This window comes from Pseudopodoces humilis, chromosome 1, assembly GCF_049639895.1.
Source record: "Pseudopodoces humilis isolate 2021_Gansu_Grassland_sample_001 chromosome 1, ASM4963989v1, whole genome shotgun sequence".
Classification (NCBI taxonomy): domain Eukaryota; kingdom Metazoa; phylum Chordata; class Aves; order Passeriformes; family Paridae; genus Pseudopodoces; species Pseudopodoces humilis.
The window spans coordinates 89,499,302-89,523,716 of NC_142200.1; the positions used below are offsets into that span (position 1 = coordinate 89,499,302).

The 24,415-nt window shown below is 41.9% G+C and overlaps 1 protein-coding gene across 14 annotated transcripts in view; it reads left to right on the forward strand.

Moving 5' to 3' along the window:
- Positions 1 to 24,415, forward strand: part of ATXN1 (ataxin 1) — a 368,490-nt gene that overhangs the window by 217,558 nt on the left and 126,517 nt on the right. For 12 of the 14 annotated variants that reach the window (XM_088066906.1, XM_088066525.1, XM_088066474.1 and 9 more), the window contains one exon: positions 3,584 to 3,723. The exons of the other annotated variants lie outside the window; for them this stretch is intronic. The gene's annotated coding sequence lies outside the window, so the exon portion shown is untranslated. The remainder of the gene's footprint in view (positions 1 to 3,583; positions 3,724 to 24,415) is intronic. 14 annotated transcript variants of the gene reach the window in all.

Here is a 24,415-nt window from a genome sequence, read left to right on the forward strand (position 1 = left end):
CACACAAAATATTTGTGTATTTATCAGTTCAGATTTCTTCTGGTTTATAGATTTGATTTTTTCCTTATTATTTATGTTTAGTTTATTAATCTGTTTTGTCATATTTTTTTCCTACCTTCAAAAAAACCTGCTTTATGAATATGCTAGAATGCACACTTAACAAGAACCCTTAACAACTTTAAAGTCAGTATTGTTCTGATTCCTTTTCAGGGCTGTGTTTCTCTGTTTTCCAGCTACAATGGACAATTTGTTGTAACACTTGGTTTGGCATCATATGTTTTGTTTGGTACCGTTGTTGTAGCCATGTTTGGAATATGTATTTTCATAGGCATTTTTGGGGGCAGTTCTGGATGCCATCAGAGGCTTGTACTTCTGCCTCCCATCCACTGGTAATGTCCAGACTTCACTTAGGAGAAAGAGGTGAGCTGGCAATAGCCACAGTCTGTTAGTCTGGGTTTTAGCTCTGATTTGAGGGAATGGTTACTGCTCCAGGCTTAATTTGAGGTGCCTTACTCTGTTGCCCTAATACAAAATAAGTGTTAGAAACTGCTGCACAAGGGGATATAGAATATCTCAATATGGAAAGTGCTGCATGAAATCATTCCACTTACTGTTACTGGTTGTCACACCAACAGTGACTATAAATGAAGGCTATTAGAGGGGGAAAAAATCATATTATTTCAGTTAGTTTATTTTGTGCATACTTGACAGCCCTCTGTCTATAGTTAGTTACATGATTTCTTGGGATAGACGGATTTCTCTTTATTCGTGCGTGGCTCTTTCAGCTATGGGGGAAAGAAAATACTTAAGGATCAGAAAATGTGTCTATAAAGCCAGGAGCAATTGTCTGCAACCTCAAGAAGATATCTCAAAGGATGTAACTGCTTTTTACTCATCTTCCAAAAGCAGCTCAGTTCCGGAATAACAGTGCTCTTTTGGGCTATATTTCGAGATGGTATGATTATTCTCAGACAGGAATTATAAGGATCGATAGCAAACCCAACACATCCTTTCTTTTCATGACAGATTCACTGATTGCCACCAGAGCAGTAATAATGCACTGGTCAGCATAAACAGCAGAAGCAGTAATCATGGATTTTTGTCTCCATCTTAACATGTGTTTAAGGTTACACAATTTGTTGTGATGGCTTTGCACCCACAGGTCGTGAGGAAGGAGAATTGTTTGATCTGTTCAGCTTCCCTTCTCTTTTACTTTTACGCTTCCTCCTTGAGTTGGGGCTGGGCTGTTTGGTGTCTCTCCAGGAACAGAGCAGAGAAAGCATGCCTGTCCAAAAAGATAAGAGAAAGGTCATTTGGAGATACCAGTGGTTTACAAGGTGCAGGTTTTCTTTGTATATCCTGCTTAGGAAGTAGTAAAGACCAGGATTTTCCATGAGTATGTGTCAGGAGCCCTTCTGCATTGGGGTTTTGGTGGAGCTGAGTGCAAGGTTGCTTTTCCTCAGTGGAGGGCCCTGTGCTTTTGCTGTGTTTTGGCAGCTTGACACGGCAGTGGATAGGTAACCTATGCGTATGAGTTTCAGGTTTTATTTTTGTTTTTTTATGTGTCGTCCTCAATTTACTGAAACTCTGTGACTTTTTAACCTGCTGTCTGTAGGCCGTTGTTTTACAAGCTCATTAAGGTGGCGAGGATAGCGATGGCAGCGATCCTGCCCCCCTCATGGGTGCTCATTAGATGGCTTCCTTGTGCTGACATAAGCGTTGTGTAGTCATGCTCTGAGCTGGGTCTGGGAAAGGATCCAAGTTAAAAATAATCCCTAAAAAAAAAAGAAAGAAAAAAAAAAAGGTAAGTTTTCAGCAGAATCTGTTCCTGGATCTAGCTTGCCATCATTCTCATGCTGGCCTGGAAAGCGTGAGGGTTTGTTCTGGCACAGAGGGGGGTGAGGAGGAGCAGCTGGGGCAAGGTGGTCAGGGGTGTACTGCTGGCAGCAGGGATGCTGCCTGCTTGTATGATGTCAGCCTGAGGAAATGGGGTTCTTGTGAGTGTGCTGCCTCTCTTTCCTTAAATGCATCGGCCCACTAACTTCCACAGTTGTGAGGCGGTTTTGGCCAAATTTGCCTGAAATGCAATGTTGAAGGGGTGAAGGTCCCCTGACCTCAGCAATTTATGGTGTCTGATAGGCAGACCCAAATCAACTCTCCCCAGTGACCAAAAGTTGTCATCTGGGGCTCAGCTGCTGACCTTGCCAGGCCTTCTCTTGTGGCACAGTCCCACTGTCCCAGTCTGGGTTGAATTGTGCCCGTTTTGCCGTGGGGCCAGCTGTTGAATAGCTGATGGGAGAAGAGCACAAAGTGCTCTCTGGGAATGGCCGTTCATTTCAAGGGGCAGGGACGGTTTGTCTCCTGACTGCACAGGGAGCTGCATTTCCAGTTGTGGGGTGGTTTTTAAATTTGTTTTCTGTGTTAGTTTTGTTTTTTTTTAAATTCTGCCTAGGTATCAAAATTTCTGGAAACTGGGATAGAAGCAAGACTCCCTTCAGTTTTTTTGGTGTGGCCAACTGTTTAACCCTGAGGTCAAACAAGTGACAAACTAGCTGCACCTCTACATAGCTTCCCTTGACTATCTGGCAGCAACTTTGTGCCCTGCTCACTCCAGGTTCCAGTGTCATAAGGCTGTGCTCCTCTTTGGTGGATGTACCTGGGTTTCACCTGCCCAGCCTGCCCTGCTGCACGGGCAGCCTTGCTCTGCACCACTGCTGAGGAGCTAAGATGAAGACACACATTGTGGTTTCCTGCTGTTTTGCTTTGTAACCAGTCCACTGGTAAATATAGCTTTTTAGTGTGCGGTTATAAATTCATTCTCTCGTTATGGGTGGTTGTTGTGCAATAATTCTGTAGAAATTACAACCAAGAATTGTTGTGGATTTTTTGTTTTGTTTTGTTTATTTATTTATTTTTGTACTTGATATGCCCTGCAGTGAGAAGAGCAGGCTTTGGTTTCTGCCCTAACAAAGACAAGGCCACAAGCAGGTGTCAGCCTTTGGCATGAACACAGGCACCTTCTAGCAGGCTGCTGACTTTGTGTGGCTTTCTTTTGTGTGGCGAGATGAGCACTGCGAGGGAAATCGGGACATGTGCTATTTGGACACTTATTTTTTCTTGCTTTACTCTGTGGGGAGACAGGTTGTCCTTCCCTGCGGGTTTGGTGCTGCACATGTGTTTGTTCTGAAATGAACCTCTCCTGTCTCTCTGGAGGTGTTGGTTGTACATTTCGTGAAGCCCTTGTACCTCTGGCAGCTTCCAGCCCTGCTCTCTGGGCAGTCCTCTGGGTCCTGCTGCCGGGCTGAGGCCGTAGGGCCTGGAGTCTCTGGCCCCTGCAGAAGTGCTCAGGTTCTGCTCCCCAGAGGTCTTCCCTTCATATGTGGGCCCCCTCCCGTGATCCCTCCTTCTGTTCAGATGTGGAATTAAAAGAAGTGTGGGGGTTTTGTTGATTTTTTTTCCCCTCCTGTTTCTTTATTTAAAATTCCAGTCAAGCAGATCCAGAACAGTGCTGGTCCCTGCTGCGTTCTCATTTTCCTCTCATCCCTCCTTTAATTTTACATTATTCCCTGCACTGTGTTTGCAGGCCATATGTGTCCTTTGAACTCTGAAGAAGCTGTGCCAAAAGGAAGCCTTCTTCTCCTCCCCTCCTCCCATCGTGGAGCCGCTCTTAGATAATTGCAGTTAGCAGACAATGCGGAGCGAACGCAAATGTGAAGTTCGTGGGTGAGTGTCTGCAAATTTCCCGAGAGCTTCAGAAACGCTTGCGCTTGGTCTCTGCTTTTGCCCTTTAACCCTGCAGCGGTTCCCCGAGTCCGAAGCAGCTCTGGGAGGTGTCTGCAGCCCGCATTTTCCTCCCGCCGTTCCCGGCCAGGCACAGCCGCTGCCGAGGCCTTGGCAGGGAGCCGCGGCTCCGGCGGGGATCCTGCCCGGAGGGGAGGTGGAGCTGCCTGTCCTTGTCTTACGGCACGGGGGAATGGGGGCTCCAGGGGCGTGCTGTAGTAGGACAAGCCTTTCCTTCGACCCTGCTGACGGGAGGGGCGGGCAGGTTGCCTGCAGCAAGCTCTGACAGGAGTGGGAAAAGTAAAACTCACCCTGTTGAACAAGAAGTGGGAGAATTCCTTCTTGTCGTTCATGGGGTGTGGAGCAGAGGGACGGACGTGCTGCCGGGCCAGCTGCTGGTCAGGGGGCTTAGCATCAGCTGCTGGCTCGGCCAGAGGGATCGCTGCCGGGCTGGGATGTCCTGTTCAAAGGGGACGCTCTCCGTGAAGAAGGGTGACAAATGCCTTTTGTGTCCCCACCTCCTTTAGCCTCTGAGAAGTGTCTCCCGTGTTAAACCAGGTTTCTGACCTCATTTCTCAAAGGAGTTTTAAATGGGGAGAAATAGGAGTATTAATAAGTGCCCCGTTAAGTACTTGTAGTCAAGTATGATAATTTTCTTGAAAAGATAATGTATTAGATGAATAAAAATACTCTCCATTAAAAAATGAACACAAAGTCATTTTAAACCACAAAGATTATTGTACATTTCTGAAAAATTAATGTGATTAAAGCGAAATATATTTAATAAATTAAAAAGACCCTGTAAGGCTGTTTAACTTGTTGGTCTCATATTAATTATTTTCAAATCTCATGCTAGAGAACTTGGACCTTACCTGCAAGGATGGGAAGTGATTTCTTCCCTCACTTCATTTTTTGGCTCGTAATTATTAGGTCTGAGTTGTGAGTGTGTTGATTTTCCCTTGTTTTCTGAGGTTTTTTTTTTTGTTTGTTTGTTTGTTTTTGTTTTTAATATTGTGTTGGTTTGTTTGTTTTTGTTTTCTGATGTCTTTCCCAGAGACTGGCCACAGCAAAAAGCCAGACCCTAGACAGTGATCAGAAATTATATGGAGATTTCCTTGGTGGATTTAGTTAATGTGACCTACTCATGTACTGCTGTCTGGATTTGGAGCTGAGAAAACTCCAAATAGCTGAATATTATCAGGATATTTCCTCCTGTTTGGCTTGTCTGTGATGTGGTATAGATTGTGTCTGCTAGGATCACATAGACTTCCTTCAGTTACTTCATGTGACTTCACACAAGTTATATTAATTTTTTCCACACATAGTTTGCTCCTTAGATTATTTTTGGTTTAGGAACTTCCTGAACTCTCTACTGAGCTTTCACATGTTCAGCTACTTAATGAGAATTGCTCTGTATGTTGTGGAAGGCAATAAAGTAAATGGTTGGAGTTGGAGACATAACACAGATCTATGTGTTTGCCTGGTCATTTGTGAAGTTTATGCATTGACTTTGGGAGGACATAAGAAGCTCATTGTAAAACTGGGTTTAAATAATAGTCTGTTTAAAAAACTTCAGGTTTTGTGGCATTAGGAATGAAGGCACTTCCTCCCCAGTCTCATCAAAAACGTTGCAAGTATTTTATCCTCTCTTGCTTGGCATATTCTCTTGTTAGGGGGTATCTACAGGACAGGTATGTGGTGTGTGATTCTACCCAAACTTGTGTTCCCTGTAACACGTCTGTGGTATAAATTCAGAGAATGCTAGCAGTCAGTTCTTAAGGTCTCCTCGTTTACAATTTGTTATGATTTAGGTGCCTGAAATCCATGTGACCTTTTGAAAATATTCCTCCAACAGACTGGAAAATAGAAGAGAATTTGGGTACCATACAGTGTTCTCTCAGATGCCTTCTAAACTTTCAGGCTATTTGATAATGTGAGTGCCATTTTTTTTTTTTTTAATTTAAGGCACATTTTTAAGTACTCTCTATCTTTAAGAAGACAGCCTTTGCTTCTGATTCTCCACCCTTGCATTTTGCTTTCAGCTTTTCTCTTCTTATCCTGTTGCAGCTTTGACAAGCTTATGCAACTGAGGTGATGATAGCTTCCTCGATTTCTGTTATATCTAAAGGTGCTTCTCTCAGCAGAGCCCTTACAGACTACACATGTGAACAAGAGAAAGATATTTTACTTGCCTTTAGGACATTAGAAGAGCCTGCAGTGGCTGGATAATTGACTACTGAAAGCCTTGAGACATTTCTTCTTTTGTTTGAGGAGGTGGTGGTGGCTGGGGCTCCTTGGTGGTGTATACAAATAGCTCTGGAATTCAAGGAGGGTGTTGTCTGTGTTAAATGGTGCTCACATAAATGTATGGGAGTTGTTACTCTGTTGTTACTATACCAAGTGCATCCCAGGATGAAGGGTCTCTACTGCCATAATGTTTAAAAGTATGATTATTAGTCTTTTCTGGTCTTAAATGATACCAAATCTGTCCCCTGAAAATTACCTTGAAAATCCTCTTAGTACAAGCGATCTCATTTTCAAAGCCACCTCTTCAGGTTACAACTAAACTAAGCACCCAACTGGCTGCCTGTTGTGGCTGCTGCAATGACACCCGCAGGCGTGGCCGTGTGGATGTCCCTGTGCACAATCCATTTTGCGTGGTTCCCACTGTGCTGGTTGGCTTCCCTTGTTGTTTGTATGTAATTTCCTCACCACTCACAGAGGACACAGTCAGACTTTTTAATATTATGACACTGCAGCTATAAATCTGTCAAAACTGCAAGGGCATAACAAAGAGTAGATCTGACCGATGGCTGTTACCTTTTTCTTTGCATTTCCCTGGAATTCTAGCTGACAGCGGCCCTTAATATAAATTCATTATTTGCAAGGAGCTCTGTTTAAGCTAGCAAATTATTGTGCCAATGTGTGGCACTAACCATACTGCAGAATGAAGAGCGGTGAAGCATTTATGATGCTAAAATAATTTCAGGTCATGTCTTTTTTTTTTTTTTTCTTTTTTCTTTTTTTTTTTTTGTGTAGTTTTGCTTTTATTACTAGTGCTGAAATGGTTCTTGCAGCACAAGTGAGAAAACCAGACTGAACCTCCTGTTTTTTTGTTGGGCTCCCAGCTGGAAATCCCTCCCTCGATTTTCCATTGATAAAAGTGTCACAAAGGGAATCCAGAGCAGAGGAATAGGCGGAAATAGAACAATGCAAAGTCTTGGACTTGAATCACAAAGAAAGTTAACTAATGTAGAAATGGTACTGGATGAGCTGCTGCTCCTTTCATGACCAGGTTCATTTACCTGTGGTCTTAGCATTTGTGTCTGCCCTCAAAGCTGTGTAACAAATCAGCTATTTATTCTCTTTTCTGTGGAGGCTCTTTAAAAGGATATTGCAGAGCATTTTCTTCTCCTCCTTCCTATGGACTGCTTTATTTGACCTTCAAGAATACAGAGTCTCAACAGGGGCTGGAAAACTCGCATACAAGAATGCTTTTATTGTTAATCTATAAAACATGTCTTTCACTAATAAAATAAGGATGTGACATTTATAGAGCTCTGATAAGGAACATGGCAGTGGAAAAGGCCCAGGTCTCCTGCTGTTTAAATTAAGGGCAGCTGATTTCAGGGAGAGAAGAACCAGGCTTGTTAAATAAGCATTTTAACACGTGCATTCAGGTGTTCCCATGATGCTCAAAAAACTTCCAGGAGTATTTTGCAAGAATTGAGAAGTTACACCATAGAGAACTTCATTCATTTAAGTGACTGAAAGTAATTGGTACTCCTTCAGAGTTTTTTGAGAGGGAAGATTACTTGAGTTTAGTTTCATTAATTAGTTGGTTAAGGGTATACTTTTCCTGGACTTTCTTAGCATTGTATCACTAAAAGAGTGGCTTCTGTATTGCTGCTGTGTTTGACCTTTGAGTCAGGGTGAAAGAGCTGATACCATGACGTTTGCCAGTGTCTCTGTGGTCACCTCCCTGTCACGTGCCGTAGGTGGGGGTCTGCATGCAATGGTGTGACGGAGGGGCTTGGAAGCCCCTGTGGAAGACAAGTGGTGCATGTCTTGTGCTGAGGGCAGCAGGGAGTGCGATGGTCTGTGACAGAAGCGCAGTCCTGAGTGAGGCAGTGACCCGCTTTGCTGCAGTGGGAGCAGCAGGTGCTCAGCACCCCACACCAGTGCGCAGCACATGGCTGTTGCAGACCTGGATCTCTTGAGCTTTGCTGAGAAGTACTGTGGTTGTCCTCTGGTATACCATCCCATGTGAAAGACTAAGCCTTGCTCTTGTCTTTCCCTCCTGTTCTGCTCCGCTCTTTTCCCCCCCCCTTTTCCCCTTTTCCTGTCTTTCTTAAACCTGCCAAAATGAGATACCCACACACTGAAGTCTGTTTCCTTGTTCTGATGGTTTATTGTGTTGGGGTAACAAGAACATGCACAGTTATTGAAGTGTGGAATGATAATATAGCGGGTTATGTAATGAGCAAATAACTGGGATATGCTTGGCCTCTCCATATGTTACTCAAGGGTAAGAAGGAAAATACGCAGAATAGTGAGTGTACGAGAAGAAAGACTGGACATAGTGTTTGGATTTACTGGACATTTCAAAGCTCTTTCTCTGACCCTGTAAATCAAAGTGGTTATATTTTGTGCTGGGTTTGTTTTTTTTTATTTAATTATTATTGGGCCACCCTTCCTTAAAGCCGAAAAAAGATATGCAGCAGGCAGAACCACTTTAAGTTGAAAACCAAGTAAGAATAAATCATGGTGTGCTACCTTAAAAATGCTATTAAGAAATTGCTTTCCAGTGAAGCATACTGAAACCTAGGAGTAGTAACTGCTTTAAGTGATACAATTTATCTAGCATTTTGACAGTGCAGGAGTTTTTTCTTCTTGTCACTGTAAAAGTCAGTAAAGTTTTGTTTCTTACTGCCTCCACTCTGCCCAACATGCTGTTTCCATGCAGAGATGGACTCTTCAAGCCTGTGCCTTTTCGTTATAATGAGAATACACGAGAGATATGTACTCTGTGTATGAGTAAATAAAACAACCCAGGCCATTTATTTTCATCATTATTTTGCATAATATGCATGCAAATACCGTATACAGCAGAGGAAGATGCTAAGAGCCAATTCTTACTAGATCCTAAATGGGATACTAGTTGGTAAATGATTGCAAATAAAGCTACCCCACACTGTCCTTAAGAGACTTAGTTTTGGAAAAGGCATGTTATCTGTGATAGTGGGCAGAGCATTCACTGAATCAGAGTGTTTTTGTTTAAGAAAGGGCTGCCAAACATTGAAGGCAGGGAAAGCAGTATTGTTTTTTCGTGCTCTTTCTGCCAAAGAAGCAAAATAAGGTAACAGAAGAAAGGGGTAACATTCTGAAGGCGTTTGGGTTTTTTTTTCCTGTTACAAATAAAAAATGAGATGTTTATAAGAAATGAGGGCAATTTAGATGAGTGTTCTGCTTTGGACAATTGTAACACTAATAGGATGGAAGCAGTATAAGCAGTTGCTACAATTATAGCTGCAGTTACTAAGAGAAATCCATGTTCTGTTATTTGAATGAAGCATTCACTGTGTGGCTGAAAAGCAGCAGTTATCTTAAAGAGACAGGGAAGGAAAATTATCCTCTTTTTGTTTTGTTTATTTTATTATCCATGTGCTTTTTTTGAGAAAGTTTGTGCATGTGATTGATCCAAGGGTTCAAATCTAGTCTTTCCTTTGCACCCAAAGCAGTCTAAACAGTTTGAAAAAGAGAGTAAATGTGCATTTAAAAAGCATATATGTATACATATAAAGATGAAAGTATCTGCAAGAAAGCAGTATGGAACGATTGTGTTAGTATTCTCTGCAGCCTGCTAAAACTTATGGGTCGTGCACAAATTATTCAAAGGGTAATTTCCCTTCCATTTTCATCAGGTTTCTTAGTATTGTGAGCCATTATTTGCTTCCTTTCAGTGAAGTGTAAACAAACATTACTTTTCTTTGTGGTTGCAGCTGAATTTTGCTCATTAGAGAGATTACAACACATGAACAGTTGCCCCTTTAGAGTACTGGCATTTAAGCAGTTTATAAGGAGTATGTTTATGCTTTGGATTGAGATCACTTGATGCTGGTGTTAGTCAAATTAGGGCTGAAGTAATGGAAATCTTAACTTTTCGCCCACTTCATGTATCTTTGACAATTTAGCATGTATGGTGGGCAGTTTCCAAATGCAAACAGATGGTGTGCTCATAAACACCAGGGCACAGAAAGGTGTTATTAATGCTGGGTTTGTCTCTTTATAAATGAAGGAGGCAGATCTATGGCTGGTACAAATTAGCATATCCCTGTCAAGTAAAGTTATGCCAAGAAAGATGGAATGAGATTGTGTCTTTCTGGCCACTATTTTTAAACACAATGCTGGAAACTGCTCGTGTAGTTGTCTCTGTATGTGTGTTCTCTATTCCCTTACATTTTCTCTGTGGCAAAAGATGTTCTCTAGCCATCCTTTTAAAATTTTTTCCAGATGACCCAATACAGTTTTTCAGCAGGTCTCAGCCTCTTTTCCTTTTTTAAATGCCTCTTATTCCTGTTTTTCCCATTTTCCAGTTTTGAATATGAAAGTAACTTCTTGCATCCCTATGCTTCCAGATCTAGCAACAGGATAGTGTGTCTTCACTCTCCTTTCCTGCTTTTCCTATCCCTGTGGATTCATACATACTGAGGAATAGCTTGAATTTAAGCTCTAGTTATGTCTTGCAAAAAGCCCAACAAAATAGGGTTAGTCACACCTGTATAGTGCAGAGTTATTGAAAAAGTTAGTGCAGGTTGTGCTGGTTTGCTTTTTAAATCCTGCTGTGCTGGCTTGCAGCTGGCTCTGGACTTCCCAGTGGATAGCACTGAACCAAATTGGATGAGCCATTCCCATTCAAAATGTCAAATTCGTGTTCTTAATTTCCAGTGAGGATGTAATGTGATAGCAAAATCGTTCTGTAAAGGGTCATACACTGTTTTACTGTCAGTTTGTGAGGCTCAGACAGAAGGAAATGATCAAAAACACTTGATGCTCGTTATTTATTAATTGAGTTCTGGCAGAGCCTTGCTACATTCTGGCTTTTTGTTTGTTTCTTTGTTTACAAACAAAAAAAAAGACAAGCACAGTTCACAAAATAAACGAAAAGGGAAATTTGTTAACAAAGATTTCTGACAAGGAAGAAATGGGATTTGGGGGCATTTGAGTGGAGGTACCTTGGAATACAGGGAGAGCAACCTGGCATTGTGTCACCCTCTCTGAGTGCTGCTTCTGAAAGAAAAGGATGCTTTAGAGAACAGCAGACCATGAATCTTCTATGCTGGCACGCTGGGTTACCAGAAAATATTTATTCTGGTAAGTTCTGTGGTGGGGATATTTAAAGTGCTTGCACTTTGCTGCTTGTATGGATTTACTTTCTTTAAAAAAAAAAAAAAAAAAAAGTCTAACAAGAAGGTCCAACTGTTTCTTCACTTTTCTGTATCTCTGCCTTGTTTCTGTACATATACAGGTAAAGAATAGTACATCAAAGTAATTGTGTCTTTCTTTGCTATCTATGGTTTCTTGACTTGAAAAATCCCAAAGTCTACTTAGAGCTCAGTCTTCTGTTCTGCAGTGAACCCTGTGCAGACAGACCCTTCCATAGATGCTGTGGCCCATGTGGAGCTGTGTCAAAGCCTGGGGTGTGAAGTTTACATTGATAAAAGGTCTGAAGATTCAGCTGCTGGCCTCCCCCACCTGACATTAAAAATTAACCAAATATAGGTGATTTTTTCACAGGGATAGCTAAGAACACATCTCTGATCAGCATAATCCTTCTGCCAAATTTTCAGACTTTCTCCAGAGCCTGAAGCCATTTTTATATCTCAGTAAATTAGCAACAGCAGCAGCAGCAGCAGAAGTAAATTTTACAGATATATACTTATTTGCCTGTTCTCTCCAAAATGGCTGTTTTTTTTTCCTGAAACTTTCCCTCAAATATCAGTCTGAGGCAGATATCAAAGGATTTTAAAGAAAATATTTCAAAATATATTTTATGTTTATATTAAGCATTTTTTGTTTTTTAGAATATTAATTCACTTGCCAGAGTTGTAAAAAGCTAAATCCTGGCTCTGGAGGAGGAAGGTTGAACAGTCTTCAGTGTTGTGGTTGCTGTGAGAATTGCTTTCTTTGGGCTGCTGGTGTAAAGGTGTTGTGTTCAGCGGCAATTCTATATGCCCTGTCCTTGAGATACCCAATTCTCTGCCTTTCACTTTCCTCTACTCCTATTATGTGGAGTGGTAGAAAAGAATGGTGCAGGAGATCATTTTTTCCAGGTCACTTAGATCTGCATTGTTTCAACTCTCCTTTTCTTGTCTGCTTGACTTCATGAATGTTTCTTTCCTCCCTTTGAATTAGAGGTGGAACTTTAAAAAGGCAAAATACACAACGAGACGTGCTGGACTTTTGCTCTGGCCCTGTCCTCATCAGTTGAGCCCCAGGGGTTCTGCAACCTACCCAGTAAACAAGAAGCCAGTGTCAGCTGCTGAAGCTCCTGCTGCTTTTCTCTGCTTTTACACCATCAGTGCTTTTTGGACAGTAGTGGTTCCCAGCAGGGGTCTGTTGCAGTTCCTCTTGCCTGGTTAAGTGGCTGTGGTGGCTTTTCTTGAGCCACGTCAAAACCAGGACCTGCACAGTGTACCCATGTCTGCACAACTGCCGTGTTGAATTTGGCAGCATAACCAGTCAGGGTACAGAAAATGTTTGCTCATCTGGGTCGCCTGAAGAGAACAGGCAGGTCTAGTTGGGGCAGGGCTACTGAAAGGACTTTGCAGACATGCAAGATTCCAGCTTTCCCTGGCTGTGAGCTGGCTCCCTGAAGCACTGCTAAAAATCCCCCTCGCTGTTCCTCTGTGCTCAAATCAATCCCAGTTGAAGCTGGGAGTAATATTTGCATACCTCACTGGTTGTTCAGGCTAAATTAATATTTGTCTAGCACACTGTGTTCCCCATATTGAAAGGACGACATGAACACTGCTGTTTCTAGGCAGCTACGTCCCGTGCTTGAATGTTGTAAATGTACTTAGCCAGGACAGACAAGGCTCATTGCATTTGTTTAGAAAAACCCTGTCAGTGCCTCGGCATATGTGTGAATGCATTTTTTTACACAGGTGATGTGTTTACTGTAAAGCTGGAGCTATCCTCTGTTGGAATAGCCCCGTTTCAAAGGTTGGGGGCTGTGTTCATTCACCGTTCTTTATTCTTCTTGCCGCTGCATTGCATACTGGAGGGGGGGAGTATTATGTAGTTTTTTTCAGGGTCTTTCCCTGCTTATAGAAACGTTCCAGTGCATGCATAAATCCCCTAGCAGTACTTTTTCTTATGCTGAGAACATAAATAGAGTAGATTATTGTCTGGTAAAGCTGATTGGTATTCCTTAACTCTTGATTTCATCCCTTACTTATTCACACATCATCTGCACAGAAGATATTTCTGCTGTCTTCTGAACTCTGTTTCACACAGCCCAGTGAGATGTTAAAAAATAATAATTTTATAAATATTTGCTAAAGCAAATTAAAGCTTTAAATGAAATCTGTGGGTAAAAATGAAATCTGAAAAAATAATTAATTCAAGCTAATAAATGTTCTGGTCATAGATTGTCAAAATTCTCCTACAGTGTGTGAAAGAGGGTGATTTCTCCAAAGGTCCTGCTTGCAGAGCATCTGCTGGAGATGACAGCATCAGGGAAAATAGAACAAGCTGTGGCATCAGTGCTGTTGCATGGTTGGCATTGCAGCCTGAAGAGCAAAGCAGCACCATCTCCTGCAGGAAAACCTGGGCTGGTAGCTCTCAGCGCAAAGGATTCTGCTTGTTGTGTCATGCTGCCATAAACCCTGAGCAGCTCCATTGAAATGGAGGGAATTACTCCAGATTTATGCCACTTTCAGTGAAAAGAAGCTTTCTGCTGAATGGATTGGGGCAGCCACTCGCCAGGTGGAAGGGAAAAAAGTGACTCAGCTTTCAGCAGTTGTTGCTGATCACTGGCTTTTGCCAAGCGCAGAGTCACAGATTTCCTTTTTTTCAACCCCTTCTTCTCCCTGCCCCCCCCTTTTTTTTATTTTTGGTGGGTTTGTTTTTGGTTTTGTTTTGGCTTGGTTTTTGTTGGGTTTTTTTTTTATTTGGTGAGTGACTGCTTTGCGCTCTGCACAGAAAAGAGGATTTAATTTCTGAGGGAAGAAGGGATCCAGTGGCAGGATGAACCAGGCTGAGCCCTTCCTGTAGGCAAGGAGTTTGTGGAGGGGCAGATCACCCTTGCTAGAAACATTTGGCCCCTCATTTCAGAGATTGCAGTGTTGGCTTCTGCTTCTCGCCCGTGGGAGACAGACATTTGTAGGATGGAACTCTCTGCCTCTGTGTGGCCTCGTATTTCTGTGTGCATGGCAATAACCCACTAAGGACAGGGACAGCAGCTCCTCCCGTGGAGCACACATGGGAGCAAAGCCTGCAGCAGAGCAGAGGGAGCTGGAGCTTTCCCCCCTTTGCAGTTGCCCTGCTCTGCCTCCCCAGCAAGCTCACAAGCCAGCAGCAGTGACCATTGCCTGCACCCCCCCCCAAAAAAAAAAAAAAGAAGCAAGCAGGGGGAAAAACCGCGTCGTAAGGTTCTAGGGCCGTGTGCTAGTCAAGTAAATATTGGGGTTTATTTTGGACTACCCAATAAGTGTACTCCAAGTTTAGAAATGGTGTTAAATTACCGCAATGAAAAATGGGATTAAAAAACTCAACGAAGACAATAGCGTACTGTAGATCTCTGAAAAACATGGGTTGTTGAACTGAAGCTCCCTGAATGTTTCAGCCCATCTGTCTTGATAGTTTCTGTGTCTTAATCACGGATTTCATGAAGTGTCTAATTTTCTTTTTTTAGCTTTCTGTCTTCCTCTTGTACAAAAGTTAAGACAGGGAAATCATCTGAGCTGGATTTACTTTTGCATTCGAGAGAAAAGCAGTCTATAAAAAGAAGTGAGTGGTGTGTGTGCTGGGAAACCAAGTTTGTCTGCTTTAGGTTTGGGGAGCAAAATTTTCCCACCCTCAGTTCTGCTACTGTGGTGGTTATTACAGCTGGGGAGTGCAAATACAGGTGCCTACCCCATAAGCACCAGTTCTTTTAATTGTCTGGCTCTGGTCCATGGATGTCCAAACAGTGGGAACTGGCTCTACTGAAGTCACTGGCAAAATTCCTTCACTATCCCTCCCACTGCTGTCTCTGTTCCTGGCAGCTGTCAAGATGTACTGGCAAGTCCCTGAGCCCTCTTGCACCTCGGGAAGTCTGCAACAACTCTTCTGAACTGGAGAATTGCTTCCTATTCATAGCTGTGGGGTGAAAAGCACAAACCAACCAACAGAAACGTCCCCCAAAAGTCAGAGCATTTTAATTGACCCCCCAGGAGGGTCATTAAAGGAGGGATGTGCATCTCCAGATCCTTCCTGTGTGAATCCATCCCACAGAGCCTACTCAATTTCTAGCAGGAATGGAAATTTTTGCCCCTGCCCTGTACAGAGCACAGATAAGGCAGTGTATATCTGCAGTGTGTACTATGCAGAAGATGCTGATTGACATTAATTAGGAGTGGGAGGTGTGAAAGTGTAAAAATAAAATTCCTTTCTGTCAGGTTTACTATTAGAAGTGAAGTACATGGTGTGACACTGAGTGCACGTGAGTGTGCATGTGTGTTTGCGTGTGAGTATGTGTGGAGTGGAGGGTGTGTACTCAGTATTTAGAACAATAGTGGGAGTGAAGCATTGCAGGTTGGAACATCTGTAAAAGTCTGTGATTGCAACCTTTTTCTTGGGAACTCCTCAGTGAAATGTGCTTAAAAATGCTTTCTTTTCCATTGCTAGTTCAAAATGCTGTGCTAAAAAGCACAGTGCCAGAGATTGCAGCTTGTGTCAGTTCAGCCGCCTCTGCCCGGCTTTGTGCTGCTACAGTGACTGTTGTGAGAAGCAATCAGAAGGGACAATATTTTTGGTAAATTTTAGCAAGAGCAATACTTGGAAATGAAATTGATCTTTATTTAACAAACTCTGGTATTGCTCTGGTTAGTAATAGTTAATAATTCCTTCTCTCTGTGTACTAAAAGTGAGAAGCAGAAAGTGAACTCTGCTGTGTTAGTGCTTCAAGAAGCGTGTTGTTGAATGTGCCTGGCTTCCTCTTACAAAATAAATGGACAATCATCTGTGTAACTTACAAAGCATATTCTTTGGATCTTAACTGCATTAGAATATCTGAGCTCAAGAACTATTGTGTAAGAAATTTCTTCAGTATCTGTTTTATGTGGGTGATACTGCCAGAGGGTTATCTATGGAGCTTTTAATAGTTGTCTGACTGTCCATCTGCTCTATGTGACTGTTTATATTTATCCTTTATACGAGAAAGTTCAAAACATGGGCACTCCGTCAGCCTAATTTGTCTGTCACTGAAGTGGGTGGCACTGACTGAAGACCTCTTCCCCAGTAGTGGAGACCTTTCCATGCGGAACTGCAAGATAATAGCTAAAGGACAAATCTCCTTTTTCTGTTACACCTCTGAAATTATGTGTGTTACCCTAATTTTTGCTTGTATATGTAACCTGCTTTAAAGTGGACCCCTTTTTATTATTATTGCCCAGTGATTTGATGTGATTCAATGGAAATGAGTTGCTAATCTCTTCATTTCCTAGCAGAATTTTTCTCTGTTGACAAACTGACCATTTGCTGAGGGAGAGGGTGGGAGTGACATCTCAGCTCTCCAGGTCTGCAGGGTACTGACAGTACGTGCTACAGGCACTGTGAGTGTGTGTGCTGGGCCTGTGATTGAGATTCAGAGCTGTTACATAGGCCTTCTGGTTAAGTATCATTTTCTGTCCATTACTGAAAGCAGATTTAATGTTTTGGAGATTGAGATACTCTCATCCTCTTAGAAGGAAAGCACCCAAGCTGACAACACCATTTTGCACTGGCCTCACCAACACCTACCCAGAAAACTCACTCCTGGCTTGCTGATGCTGATCCCCTTACGGGCTGACACTTTGGGTGAGGTGTCACGTGTTGCTGAGAAGGGGCACATGGCTTCAGCCAGGAGGGACTGCTGACCGTGGGAACATGGACCTGAGGGTAGTGCTGGTGGATATTTTCCAGCCAGCTTCGGTATCAAGTTTACAGAGTGCATGTGGTACAGCACTTCACATACTGTGTCACACAGACAGGAGTTTAGAGGTTTCTCCAAATGTGTGCCAAAGGCCCCTCTCAGTTAACTGAGCCGCGTGTGGTTTGTGTAGAGGTGTCTGGGCTCATTGGGAAGACGCTCCCTACACTGTCCCTGGCCATGGGCACACCTGGTCTGCCACAGCTTGGATGATATGCATAGGGAAATGTTTGAATTAGCTACAGAAGCACCAAAGCCAATTCACAGGTACACAAACACTGAGGTTTTCCCTTGAGAAGAAAGATGCTGTAGTTTGGTTAGGAAAACCACAAGGAGGTTTATTTTGGGTTTTGGTTTTGTTTTATTTGTCAGTGTAACAAGTTACCTGTGTTTGAAAGGGTTAAGCGATAAGCTCATGGTTAAAGCTGCAATGGTGGGCACAGAATATATGGCATATCTGATGTCAATGAAGTTGTTTGTAGTCACATATGTGTAGATAGAAATATATTGAGTTTTCAGCAGTGTTTTTTATCCTGGCTGTAACTGTGATGTTATAGCAATTAATGACAACTGTGCTTTATGACTGTATTTTGGTGCTATAAGCCTCAATTCAGTGAAGTGAGCAAATGTATGTATGTATGTGAACTGTGAAGGAAAAAGAAAGGTGAAAAAAAAAAAGAAAAAGAGGAGGGCAGAGTAAAACCACCATGTTTGAAATCATTCTCAGACTGTTTCCATGTTTAAGGCCTGGTCAAGTAGTGTTCTTGGGAGAATTAATCAGAGCTTAGAGAGTTCAATGCATATTCAGTGTCTTCTAGAAGGAGACTGGTTGAAGAACCACTTGGTCTTTGAGACTATATTTTCCTCTTGGGGATTGTAACTGCTGAAGTCAAACCCTCCAGTATTTTAGGTTATAACCACCTACAGAGTTTGATCTTCAAGCACATAGAGGCCACATTACACTCTTGAGGCAAGTAATAAGATCTTGAACCAGGCGTAAGTCATACAGTTAATTTTGCCTTCTTTCTCTTTTCATACTGATTAATATATTAGGCTGTCTAAACATAAAATACACAAGTAAAATGTGTGTGGGAAAACACTGTGTAGGTATGATTGAGTAGCTATTTGTAAGCTTGAATTAATTAGCTGGGCTGACGTGCAATCCGTTCAGCTTTGTGGGGGCTGGACAGTTTGTGGGCAAGCAGGAGGGAAATCCTTTGAGGGATGTGTCATTGTAGGACATTCTATGCTAAAGTTTTTTTGGAGAGGGGGAAGAAAAGTACTGTTAGAATATCTGCTCATGATCCTCCATGACATAAACATAGTTTAAAACCAGAGTGTGTTTCAAATGGTTCTTCAGCTGTCATGTTTTTCAATTCTGTGTTACAAAAAAACCCATTAAATTATTAACACAATATGTAGAGATGGTGCTTGAAATAGTTTGTAATCATCTAGACCAAGTCCTGGATGGTGCTTTCCTGTTAGTGCTTATAGAAGAAAACAGTGTTTGCACAGTTCAAATGCTTTTCATGTCAGCAGTGATCACATTTGTTTGCAGTCTATGAAAGCGGAACATTAGATTTCACCTCAAATCTATGCTAAGAAAACTTTTTAATAATCATTGATTGTATTTCAGAAACATGGTAGTACTGAGAATGTTACCATAGCTGTAGCCATGAAGTTAGAACAGAACTGCTATTATTTTTGGAGTGTGTCTAAATCAGTAATTTTTCAAGTGGAAATGCTGGCAGAATTTCATTGTGCTTGTCAAAGTCAAAGTTACTCACTTCCTTCCAATTCCTCCAGTTTTACTTTTGTGTTTGGTGAAAGCAGAACACAGAAATGCAGGATATGCTTCCAGAGCCCACGCAGGGAGCCTGCATGCCGCATGTCAATAACGACCCAAAGCCTCTCAGGCTTCCCTGTGTCTGTCCCGACCGTGCTCCCCTCAGATGGGGAGGGGGTGATGCCTCTGCTGCTCAGATTGCAGAGTCATGTCTGGTGGCAGGCTCATGGCCCAAAGGGGAGCATGGCAGAGAGCTGAGGCTGGATCTCCCGAGTCCCACCCAAGGAGCCTCGGAACTGCATCATCTTTCCTCTCTTCTGCAGTTTAAAGACCTGTTTAGTACTGGGTGATGGTTGTAGATGTGCTTTTCAATGCCATCAGCTTGCATGAGTGAAGCTCTGGGAAGGGATGATGTGGAGCTGCCAACACAACTTGTCCAGGAAGTTTTCTTTACTGGGGAATGTTAAAGTAGCATTAAAGTTTTCTTTTCGCTGGGGTGCTTTTTTTTTTACTGTGTGCACCAGTGATGCTTGGATGGGTCAGACTGAGATTTGGAGCTGTGCTTTTCATCCTTCACTTGCACTTAAACAGAAAACCAATGTTTCATAACACCAGTGTTTTCAAATTCAGTGATAACCAAAGTGTCCTAATGATTATTTATTTGGAGTAGGAGTTTATCATTGTATTATCTTTGGGCTAAATTGGAAGGATAGTGCTTCAAGCATTTTTAAACAGAAAAAAAAATATAATTACTTGACGTTCCACAGCATACATAAATTGATGAAAGTCAAAAGACCATTTGCTTCGAGGCTGTGCATAATGATCTCATTTGTTATTATGTGGTCTGCACAGGCTACTCTCAAGACATGTAGGATTTCTTCCTTTCCAATGTTTCTACATCAGGATGATAGAGATGAATACTCCATAGATATGTGGCCATCTGATTCTCCCAATTCTGCTAATTTTACTAGAAGAAAAAGTATTATGCCTTTCTAAATATAGTTATTTTTCCATGATTGAAAATTGAATCACTTATTCTGTGGAAAACTCTGATATTCTGTAGTTTCCTTTGTTCCAACTTGAATATTCTTAGGAAAAGTAAACGCTTGATTTCTTCATATGAGTTTAGTGGGTTTTTTTCAAGTTTTTCTTCTTTTGCTGTCATTTTTGGATCCAGATGTTCTCCAACTGTGCAAACCAAATAAAGGTATTAGTGACCTCCTTTGTTCCTCAGATTATAGCAAAAATAAAGATCTTAAAATGCCTTAGAAGGAAAGGAAGGCAGTGTAAAAGAAAGTTAGCCTGATGGGAAGAATAATTTAAGAAAGAAATTTGAAGCACTTATGTAATAAATCCCAAACTTAATAAAACTCTTCGTCATTGGGGTTTGGTCTTGAAACTGTATTTGTAGTTTGGAGCCTTCCACTGGCACAAATGTCTTCTAAGAGGGTTTGGTGTGTATTTTGGGTTAGTATGAGTGGTTTCAGTTGCTGAAGCAGTTGCAGGAGGCATGTTAGAGGCAGTTCAGGCCTCGCAGTGGAGCTGTGAAGTGATGTCAGTGAGTGAATATGTACACAACAATCTTGGTGCCACTAGGAAAAAGAGTGATATTATTAACAACGAGGAGGGACCAGCACTTGATTTGATGACAGTCTCTGTTTGGCAGCCAAGTAAATGTGTCAGAAGGTCACCGAAGAGTATCTATGGCAACCAAGAGAGGAGGATGGCTCTGCTGGATCAGTGTTGCTTGTTGGGTAGAACCCCAGGCAGTGAACTGGGATATGACCTGATTGGGACTAAGCTGCTAACTGAAATTGATAGTATTTATCAGCTACAGTCTTCAAAAATCAGTGAGAAGCAGAAAGAAAAAAAATTGGTGGAAAGCAGAAAAAACAAGGACCAAGAAAGTTTGTCTGACATCTTTCCAATTAAAAAGACTCAGACTATTCAGTACACATAAAAGGGTGGAAAGCCGGATCTCTGGAGAAAGGAAAGTTACTTTTCATTTCTGATAGGAATGTTCTTACTCTGCAATGTCTTATTTTTTCTTTAAATGTACTTTTTTAAAGAAGTGGGGTTTGTTAGGAATCTTACAAACCAACACCAGACTTACCATTGGGCTAGCCATAAATTTTGTCAAGTGACATTTCTTGTATGGTTTCAAAAACTGAAAATAAATGAAAAATCACCAAGTCTTTTAAGCCTTTGATGGAAATCCAGCAATTTAAATATTGTTGAAATCCAGTCTGTGGGGTGGGTTAACTGAATTCCACTGTTAAAGCAACTGTCTTAGATAATAAATGGCAATATGCTCTATGACTCACTTGAGGGGTCATTATTTTTGGCTGGCCTGAAAGACTGTTTTGTTTGTTGGGCTGCAGTGAGGAAGGTATCAGCCTGTTCCATGTATGTGATCAAAGTAAAATAGTGAAAGAGTGAGGGCAAGTTTTCCCAGAGACTGCTTGGGATGCAGGCTGGGGAGGGAAGATGGATTCCCCTCCCTGTTTTCCCAAAACTGTTTCTTTGGCCTGTAACCCACAGCATTAAAAGCTGCTGTGAGGGTGCTATATGTTCCTTTCCCTCCACCACCCTCCATTTTGCACTGCAACATGGAAGCTTAAGGAGTACTACTGCACGTGGTACTTCAGGATCTGAAGGACTATGGAATTACGTTATTGAGTGCATTAATTAATTAATCTCTGGCACACATTGTAATTTGCTTTCTATTAATGAACATGCACGTAGAATGTTAAAAATCTGCAGTTTGCCTGGGTCTTGTTTTTTTCCCCATGGATCTGATGTATCTGTTATAATTCAAAGCCCTGCATCTGAAGCACTTCTTGCTGCTGAGATGGCCTTCTCTAGCATGACCCCATGCTCTGATCCTTAGTTTGCTCAGAGCCAACCTCAGATCAGCTGCCTTGTGAGCACTGCCTGCTCCTCTCAAACCCTCGTTTTAGTTTTCATGTTCCTACGTTTTGTCAGGTGCCAGCTGGCACCGCAGCTGCGCTGGTGGCGCTCAGAGGAGCCCGGGGTCACTGTGAGCTCAGCTGGGCAGGAGTGGCACCAGCAGCCACTGGGAGTGTTTGTCACATTGCTCCTGAGGTGACTTTACTGCATACTCGTGGAGCAACACGAAGAGACTTCTAGTTGTTCTGTATCTCTGCCAAGCCGAACGTTACTACAGAGCATCGTCATTCAGCTGGAATAAAGCAGAATAAAGGGTGAAAATGTTTGCAGGATCGCAGAACTGTTGACTCTTTCAAACCCCTACTAAAGTAAATGATTGAACAAGTCTACAGCTTGGGTTCAGCTGTGGATGTGCAGCTCAAGCTGTAATTTTCTATTCTGAGATAAACTCTGGTTATTGTTTAATGAAATAGAAAGTCAAGGCTTTAAATTGCAAGCAATTCAGATGTTTTTCTTCCACGAGATTGTGTAGCATTTTTTGTTTTGTCTTCTGTCTTCTTGTGTGAATATCTAAAAGTTTACTGTGCTAAGTCCAAGTGGCAGAGAACATGGTTTGTTCTGGCACAAAGAGAACAGCCAGGCAGTGTTTCTTCAGGTTCAGAAAGCCTGAAAGGAGGGGAGAAGTAAGTTAGACTGATGAGTTTGAAATAATTTCTGACTGATGCTTCTAGTGCTGTTTGCATCCATGCTTTCAATATCTGTGTAATGCATTAAAGTGGTGATTCTTAAAAACCCAACAACAAATTCTGTTCCTCTTAGTACACATAAACTGCCCAGAATTTTCCTCGTTATCTGTTTTTGGATCCTGTTTTGTTGGCAGCATGGTACAAGCTATAGCTGGCACCCGCATGATGCAGTGCTAGGCTTTGTGTAAAAATACACTAGAGTGTATGTGGGCAGGGCCGTAGCCTCTGCAGTTGCTCTATTTGTGGCATGGCTCCTTCATCTTTTGCATGTTTCTGTATGTGATATTTGTGCAGATTTTAACAAACCTGGCTTAGGGTCTGAAATAACAACCAGCATCGTATCAAAGCACTTAGCGTATTATGAAAGGAACATGCTTATACAGCAAGAGTATTTATAGCTAGCCCTTTTCACTGATGTAAGGAAAAGGTAATCTGAAAGTATTTGAAATACCTACAGATTTTTATACTGTGTTCAAAATGCAGCGCTTAGAAATCTCACCATGAAAACCTATATTGACAAAAACAAGCTTCCCCTTCAGTTTCTGGGGATACTTGTGATTTGAAGGCCATTGTGATCAGTTGCTTTCACATTGTGTTGTTGGACTATGAAGAACTGTCCACAGGTACGGTGTGTTCACCAGGATTTGGTGAAGAGGGTCTACCCTTAGTAATTGCATGAAGCTTTTTAGGGAAGATAGGTTGTTTCAACAGATATGTTGTGTGAAACCCATGCAGTGTCACCAACCTCATCTTCTACTAAATTGGACAAAGCTGTTTTAAGAAGTAGCTTGGATTCTCTCATACCTAAGGACTTGAGATATTAGGGAAAATGAAAGTGGATTCTATTCCTCCTAAGTTCAAAAGAGCCATTGGAAATGTTTTTAAACTGGCAAACTATAGATTCAAAAATGTGTAGCAAATTTATCACAAAAAAGACATGTTAATTTCCTCATTCATTTGCTTCAGAGATACTTTAAACTAGCTTGTTTTCTGAGATCATGAGTTGCAGACATTGAAGAGGAGAAAGCAGAAGACTAATAGCAGTGATGGCAGAAACACCACTTATCTGCTTATTAAATAAAACCTGTTTTGCTTCCAAGTTCTTAAGTGCTGTACTTACTTAATCTGGTTTGCCCAACCTCTCTTTTAAAGTAATTTGTTCTGCTCAAAATTGCAAGGAAATTTTTTGTCAGAACACTTTCTTGGTTTAGATAATAACATTTTTTTTGGTTGCTTTTGTTCCACACATGAAATAAAACATTTTCAGATTGAGGGTTGGCCCTCATTAATTGGAGTTTCAGGAAGCAGAAAATGGGAATGCTAACAGAGTATCTTCAAATAAATCATGATTAATTGCATGCAGAAATACTCTGGCTTCATTTGTGTATGCTTAACAAGCCTTTACTACTACAGTTTCTATTGTTCGAGAATAAAACTGAGAGTATGTAGCATCAGTATCTGTTTGAATATACCCCTGGTCCTGCTTTCACTGCTAGAAAGCACAAGCACTGGTTCTGCTTTCTGCATCTGGTGTTGGCAGCTATAAAGGGCTGTTGATGAGAGCAGACTAGATCCCGAAACTGGGCATCCTCTGTGTACAACAAGGATACAGATCTTCCTCTGCAGAATCAGTGAGCATCATTCTTTTTTGACATAGGATTCTGCTTTGTTCACTTTTGTTTCCCTGCTGAGTGCCATTTTCCCTGCTTTCTCTTCAAAAAATGGCCTTTTCCAATCCCCTACCTGTTGCAGAAAGGTTTTCACATTATTTGGCCATATGTGAGTTTCTCCTTGCCATTAGAGCAGCCTGCACAATGCATCTTTCTGTTCTGTTGAAACTGGTTGTAATATTTCTGTCTGTGCCCTGCCACACTTGGAACTTTGGAGGCCCAGCCATTTTGCAAGGCAAATTTCTTTCCTGCTCACTGCTACCAGTGTGCAATTCTGGTTTGCCCAAGGTCCTTCTTTTCAAAAGTCACTCCTGTCATGTTGGCAGGTGGAAGGTGCCCATTGGATGGG